The following is an 8,140-nucleotide window of genomic DNA, read 5'->3' as shown; positions in this document are numbered from 1 at the left end:
AATTAGAGTCCCAAATTTGGCTTCAGAGCCATCTGTTAGCTTCCAGATAGAATAATCTTCTATGAAATTATACGGCATAGTTTCACTAATGAACATTTCCAATTGTCAGGGCCTCAGTCTCACAGCTGTCCCGCCTCCTGAAGGCCCTATGGTTCCCTGAGCCCCTGAGATACACAGAGGATCCCACTTGCTGAAACCCACAGTGGATCTGTCCTTTAAGAGAAGAAAAAGTGTCCTGCTTTTAAACTACGTTTCAGGGAAGCCGACTTTGAGATGGGGAGGCCGAAGCTTCACGATGGTGCTCTTGCGATAAAGAAGGCAGCACTGCATCAAGGGAAAGCTGACCCATGATGAAGTTGCAACTCAGGTGGATGGGAAGCTTTATTGCTGCTGAGAAGACCCCTGGGGGTGACCCCTAAAGAGACTCTAGGAAGCCAACCCAATGCTTCCTTACATAGTCTGTCTTTGGACTTGAGGTAATTCCATTTGACAAAGGCGATTTCCAAAAAGAAACTCAGCCAACATTCCCAGTAGCTAAGGGGAGAGCTTGGTGGCCCTCCTAAAATCATCCCAGTCTCTATGCCTTAGCCATCTACTGAGATCCTTCAGCAACGATGGCATCCACTCCCGGACACTCAGTTCGTCAGCTCGTGACGGTGGTCTCATGGCGCCCTTTCTTTCTAACACACGACATCCTCGAGAGAAATCACAGCTGCCTACAATACTCTGGGTATTCATTTAGCCTTTCGACAAACATCCCTGGGGCAGCACCAACTTCATGCTAAGAAGAAATCCCCTCTTTCGGGGAATGAATAGGCTCAAATGTGCTACAGGAAGAAGGGATGCATGGCGTGAAGACCTGCAGGCCAGGGAGAGCATGGATGAGCACAGAACATGGGAAGGGGGCTCATTGTGAGAAAGAGCAGAAGGGACTGTAAAGGGCATTCTCTCCCACAGGGCAGGGTTTTTGGCTTGTGCTGACATTCTTCTTCAATTGCTCAAACAAAACATTCTGGTGTCACCCTTGACTCATCTTGTTCTCTCAGACGACACATTCAGTCTGCCACCCAATCCTTTTGGCTCAACCTTCAAAATGTAAACATACCGAGTCACCCCTCTCACAGCCCCACCTTGGTCCAAGCCTCTATAATTTCTTCTCTGGATTACTGAAAGGGTTTCCTAATCGGTCCTTCTAGTTTTGTCTTTTGACTCTTCAGTAGTTTGTTCTCCATAAAAATCCAGAGTGATCTTAGAAATATATCAATTCAGATTATCCCCTACAGAATAAAAGCCAAAGCCCTCAATATGATTTATAAGGCCCTATGACCTTATATACTTCTCCCTCCCATTTGCAGTAATTTGTACCACTTCTTCCATTTCTGATGTGCAAACAATCTTAGAGCCTTTGTATTTGCTTTTCCTCCCTCCTTTATGGCTCTTCCCCAACATCCAAAGGGCTAGTTCCCCAACTTGTTGCAAGTCTTTGCTCAAAATGTCATTTCCCCCCATCTTCCTAGGGAGGCACTTCACCACCATAGCCAACATTTCATCCTTCACCTTCAATATCCATTGTCCCTTTCTGTTTTATTATTCTTATCAACAGTTACACATATACACATTATGTATTTGTATATATAACTTGTTCGTTATTGATCTCAATGAGAAAATCTCATAAAGTCACAAAAACAGGACTTTCATGTATTTTGTTCATTATTATTTCCCTAGCACCCAAATCAGTGCCTGAAAGGTGGCAGATAGCGCAATAATTATTGAATGAATAAATGAATGGATTGATAAGGAGACTTTGGAAGATTTTTCTGGATCATGGAGTTTCCAGATAGCAGGTCTATCTTACTAAGTGGGAGATATCTTTTTTTAAATTAATTTTGAGCATTTTTAGTGGATAGCTTTCAAAAACTATCACATAATTACCTGAAATTTTAAACAGATTAAGCATAATTATTTTTGTATCTGTGGTAGTTGTATAAACTGTTGTCAATTTGAGAGGATTAAGAGTGAAGTGGTGGCCATCAGACTGGACTAGAAAGCACTCGTAAAGGACAACAAATAGACTTTGAATTATTTATAGGGTCTTTGTTGTTGTTGTTATAGCTATTGTTTTATTTTCTATTGTTGTGCCGTTGTACTAGGTATTGTGTTGGTGCATAGTGTTGTCGCTGCATGTCCACCTGGAAGGAATAGGAGGGATAAACAAACCAGAAGAGAGAACAATGGGATGACAGTTCCAGAAGGACATGGGAGAGGGGGAGGCAGGAGAAAGGAAGGGACAAAGGAACAACAAGTGATACAAAATCAGTGGCAAGGAGAGTGTGGGAGGCCTGGCAGGGCTGGATCAAGGACCATGTAACTGAAAGGAATTCCTAAAATCCAAATGAAGGCTGAACATGATAGTGGGACAAGAGCAAAGTACAAAGAAATAGAGGAAAGAACTAGGAGGCAAAGGGCATTTATCGAGATCTAAATACAGACATATACAAATGTAAATATATTTATATAGGATGAGGGGGAAATAGAGCTATGTACATATATTTATAGGTTTAGTATTAAGGAAACAGACATTGGGCCCCTACTCAAGTACTCCCTCAACACAAGAACACTTTGTTCTAACAATTCGGCAGTCTGAGATGCTCAACTTCCTGGCATGATCGCTGAAGACAACGGGTACACAAGCAAAGGTGGTGAAGAAAGCTGATGGTGCTCAGCTATCAAAAGATATAGCATCTGGGGTTTTAAAGGCCTGAAGATAAGCAAGCAGCCATTTAGCTGAGAAACAACAAAGCCCACATGGAAGAAGCACACCAGCCTGTGAGATCACGTGGTGTCAAAGGGACTAGGTATCGGGCATCAAAGACCAAAAAAATCATAGCATTGTGAATGAGGGGGAGTGCAGAATGGGGACCCAGGGTCCATCTGTGGGCAATGGGACATCCCCTTGTAGAAGGGTCACAGGGAGGAGACGAGGCAGTCAGGGCATAACGTAGCAATGATTAAACATACAATTTTCCTCTAGTTCTTGAACATTTCCTCCCCCCACTATCATGATCCCAATTCTGCCTTACAAATCCGGCTGGACCAGAGGATGTACACTGTTACAGATAGGAACTGGAAACACAGGGAATGCAGAACAGATGAACCCCTCAGGACCATTGGTAAGAGTGGCCATACCGGGAGAGTGGAGGGAAGGTGAGAAAGAAAGGGGGAATAGGTTACAAGGATCTACAGATAACCTCCCTACATATAACCTCCTCCCTGGGGGACGGACAGTAGAGAAGTGGGTGAAGAGAGACATCGACGGTGTAAGATATGACAAAATAATAATTTAGAAATTATCAAGGGTTCATGGGGGAAGGGGAAACAGAGAGGGGGGAAGATGAGCTGATACCAGGGGCTCAAATGGAAAGCAAATATTTTGAGAATGATGAGGGAAACAAATGTACAAAGGTGCTTGACACAATGGATGTATGTGTAGATTGTGATAAGAGTTGTTCAAGTCCCCTATAAAATGATTTAATTATTTAAAAAAGTGAAGGGGTGGAATTTAGCCTGTCAATCAGGTCGTAGTTTGATTACCTCAGTTGGAGGCACTAAGGAGATAAATAGCTCGCTGAAGGCAGAACACAGGCTGACTCCCTGGGAGACATTACAGCTGACAAGACATATGGAGCTACATTACTGCCCTGCGCTGGAAGAGCCACATGGAGACCCCTGCCAGACCTGAGATACTTCCACTGCCACTGGATCCACAAGACTTTCCACCCACTGGCCTGTGATCATCCTGCATTGGGCATCATTGCATGTGTTTCATGAGTCTGAAGAGAAATTTATGGATTGGTGTCAGACATATGGGCTAATATTGGACTTATGGACTTGATCTCGACTGGGCTTGGATGTTTTCTCAATATCCAATTGCTCTTGTATATAAAGCTCTTTCTTATACACATATGTGTGTTTATGAATTTGTTTCTCTAGTCTACCCTGGAATAGTAGAGACTCTTTCAGAAGCCCTTTAAGTATTTCTCCCAGTGCTAACTAGCCTCAGCTTATTATATGTTGTTTCTGGGTTTTATACTTTTTCTCCTGTCTCATCACTTAATAGCAGGCTTCTGGCTGCTCAGGTGCCCATGACTTCTCCATTCTATCAAACTAAAGAAGAGTCAAAGACATAGGCCTAGAATATTACAATCACTTGGAAGTCAAAAGATTCCCTAGCAAACTAGAAAGAGAGGAGGATTGGCAGTTCAAAGATCCGGGTTCCAGTGCAGCTATTAATAAACCAGGAGATACAGGGAAGGGGAAGGACTGATGGTTATGGACTCCTTGATTACCTGATTCCTACAAGAACTGGGTGGTACTGGTACCAGTCCCATTTTACAGATAAGGAAAGCAGACAAACGGAACTTCCTCCATTTAGGATCAGAGAGTTTGCCAATAACAGGCCCCAGACTGATCTCAGGTCTCCTGGTTCCAAACACTGTGCTCTGCCCAGAGCTGTTGAGGCAGAGAAGTACAGATTTCTTTTTGAAAAATGGCAAGTGTATGCAATCAGAACCTCTACAATAATAGAAGAAGTTCCTTCTAGTCTGGGCTGTTTGTCCGCAGGAACAGTGGTTAAGTGCGTGGGTAAATGTCAAGCTGACTCAGGTTTGATTCCTAGCTCCAGAGAAAGTTGTTTAAACATTCTGAGCAACTGCAATTTCTTTATTTGCAAAATGAGATCAATAACAATCATACCTATACCAAACGGCTGTTATGAGGTCTTCTAGGGCAGAACATATAAAGCACTCACCATGGCACCTGGCACATAGTAGACATTCAGTGAATGACTGATTGATTGTTGTCAGCATTCCCCTCATCATCATTACCGGAGTATGTGAGTCCTCCCCCGCACCCCCCACCCCGTGATGCTAGGCACCAAGAATTGCGGGCTCTTGTTCCCACAGCTACAAAGGCTTGAGAGCTGAGAGGAGAACACAGTAAGTCAGTTGCGCAGCACTGGAGTTAACATAAAGGCAGTGCCTTCCAGTATACCTCTCGATGTGTACAGAGCATCCAAACGTGGGAAGAAGCCAGCCATTCTGAAGTCCTGGACTCCTCTTGCCCAAGCATCTTGCTGCTTTCACCGGAAATCTCCCAGCCTGGGCTGCTGCCAAAGTGGGTCTGAGTGGTCCCTTTTTAGGCAGAGCATTATCTGGATTGGATTACATTGCTGTAAACTGATTCAGTGCATACTCATCTGCTGTCAAACATCAGAGTTCAAACAATTGGATGGTTTTAATGAGATTAGCAACTTGGCCCCTTCCTACAGTTTCTCTCTTCAGGATTTTATTCCAAATCCATTGGAGAAAAGTGTTTTATGGAAGTAGGTAGGATTTCAGGAAGCCCTGCATCTTCCTTCCTGAAGCAGATGCAACCAAATTAGACCATGTCTGCTGCTCAGAGCCACTCATGCGCCAAACGATGGGCCTGCGGAGCGCAAAGTCAAGGGACTGGTAATATACATCCACGGGAGTTTTAATAGGAAGAATATGAGTTCTTCTATCGTTATCACGAATGGGTAGAATACATGTTTAGACTACCATTGCAGTTCTTTCTCCAGGAGTAAACCTTACAATGAGTGAGCATGTAATTCTGCCATGGGGGAGAGGCAAAACATCTTCCAGAGAATAGAGTGTATCAAACAGCCGTATGTTCACTTTTGTGTAACAGGATTTCATAATTATAGAATGGTTTAAATGACAGCATCATGAAATCACATAGATCTGCCTTTCAAATCTCAATTACTCCCCCCACTTACTAAATTTGAAAAGTTGGTCAAGTCACATCTCTAAACCTTTTTTTTATATATAAATCATTTTATTGGGGCTCATACAATTCTTATCACAATCCATACATACATCAATTGAATAAAGCACCCTTATACATTCGTTGCCCTCATCATTCTCAAAATTCACCTTCCACTTGGGTTCCTGGAATTAGCTCATTTTCCTTTTTTTCCTCCCCCTCCCTCCCCGCTCCCCCCTCCCTCATGAACCCTTAATAATTTATAAATTATTATTTTATCTTATCTTACACTGCCTGGCGTCTCCCTTCACCCACTTTCCTGTTGCCCATCCCCCAGAGAGGAGGTTATATGTAGATCCCCGAGATTGGTTCCCCTTTTCTATATCCCCTTCACACCCAGTATCGCCACTCTCACCGTTGGTCCTGAGGGGTTCATCTGTCCTAGATTCCCTGTGTTTCCAGATCCCAACTGTACCACTGTGCATCCTCTGGTTTAACCAGGTTTTCAAGGTAGAATTGGGATCATGATAGTTGGAGGGGAGGAAGTATTTAAGAAGTAGAGGAAGGTTTTGAGTTTCATTGTTGGTACACTGAACCCTGGGTGACTCATCTCTTCCCCACTACCCCTCTGCAATGGATGTCCAGTTATCTACAGATGGGCATTGGGTCCCCATCATGCACTCCCCTCATTCACGATGATATGATTTGTTTTTCCCTTGCCTTTGTTGCTTGAAACCTGGTACCCCTCGGTCCTTCATGATCACACATGTTGGTGTGCTGCTTCCATGTGGACTTTGTTGCTTCTGGGCCAGATGACCACTTTTTTACTTTCAAGCCTTTCAGTCCCCAGATGCTATATCTCTCAATAGCCGGGCACCATCAGCCTTCTTCACCACACTTACTTATGCACACATTCGGCTTCAGCGTTTATGTGGGGAAGGTGATCACACAATGACATTTTTGTTCTTTAGTGCCTGCTACCTGATCCCTTTAACACCTCGTGTTCACTTAGGCTTGTGTGCTTCTTCTCTGTGGGCTTTGTTGCTTCCAAGCTAGAATGCCGCTTGTTTTCCTTCAAGCCTTTAAGACCCAGACGCTATATCTTTTTTGATACCTGGGCACCATCAGCTTTCTTCACCACATTTGCTTATGCAGACGTTTGTCTTTAGCGATCATGTTGGGAAGGTGGGTATCATGGAATTACCATTTAGCTGAGGGAGTGTGCACGAGGAGGCCCAATGTCCACCTGCTACCCTACTACTGAACCTATAAATATATGCATATAGGCCTATTTCCCCCATAATCATAAATATATTTACATATGTACATGTCTGTATTTAGATTTCTATGTATGCCCTTTGCCTCCTACTCCTTTCCTCTATTTCCTTACGCTTTCCTCCCGTCCCACTACCATGTTCAGCCTTCATTCTGGTTTCAGTAATTCCTCTCAGTTACCTTGTCCTTGGTCACTCCCTACCAGTCCTCCCATTCCCTCCCTCCTCTGGTTTTGAACCACTCGTTGTTCCCTTGTCCCTGGCATCTCTAAACCTTTCTGGTTTCCTACGCTTTAAACTGATAAATGAACCTAAGCCAATTTGCTTGCCCACAATTATTAGGTTATTATTTGGTAGATGATAACTCATTGCCATTGAGTTGATTCCAACTCATAGTGAATCCTTCCAAGCAGATAAGAGCTATAGGTTTCCTTCTCTGAAATCTCTCTACCCAAAGTATTTTGGAACAAAAGCAAATCTCAGGCCAAATCTAGGCAAGCAAGCATACAATCCATTCTGTAAGTCTGGCAAAATCTCAGCTCTCTGATTCTCTTTAGGTAAGTATGACAATTTTAGGATTCAGCTTATATTTCTAGTAAGACTCAAGCAAAATTGCCCTGTCTTTGGAATCTTGTATCTTGGGATTCCTTCCTGAAGCAATAGAACTGCTGAACCACTTGTGTCCTCTTTTAGAAAGTGGCTTTGCAGTCCTACAATACCTCCAGCCAATCCAGCATCTCTATTCATTTTAGCAGTGATAAGTCATATTCAATATCTTTACACTAATTATTAATTCTCTGGCACTCATCCGACATCATAAAATCTAAAGGACAAATGTAGTCCATAATAACTGCTTCTGGAATGTGCGATTCTAATAGAGTCTTCAAAGGATAACTGGCCATCCTTGGCGAGTATGTTTTCCTGATTAGAGTCCTTTGAACATCCTCAAGAGCGCAACTACTGTACACTCGGTTCCTGAAATCAAGATATATGTTCTCGCATGATCTAGGCTCTTTTCTAAAAGAGGAAGAGGCTCAAATTTAAAAAGCAAATCAATGTGTATT

The sequence above is a fragment of the Tenrec ecaudatus genome, chromosome 4, assembly GCF_050624435.1.
Source record: "Tenrec ecaudatus isolate mTenEca1 chromosome 4, mTenEca1.hap1, whole genome shotgun sequence".
NCBI lineage: Eukaryota > Metazoa > Chordata > Mammalia > Afrosoricida > Tenrecidae > Tenrec > Tenrec ecaudatus.
Note: the sequence above shows the minus strand (reverse complement) of the source record.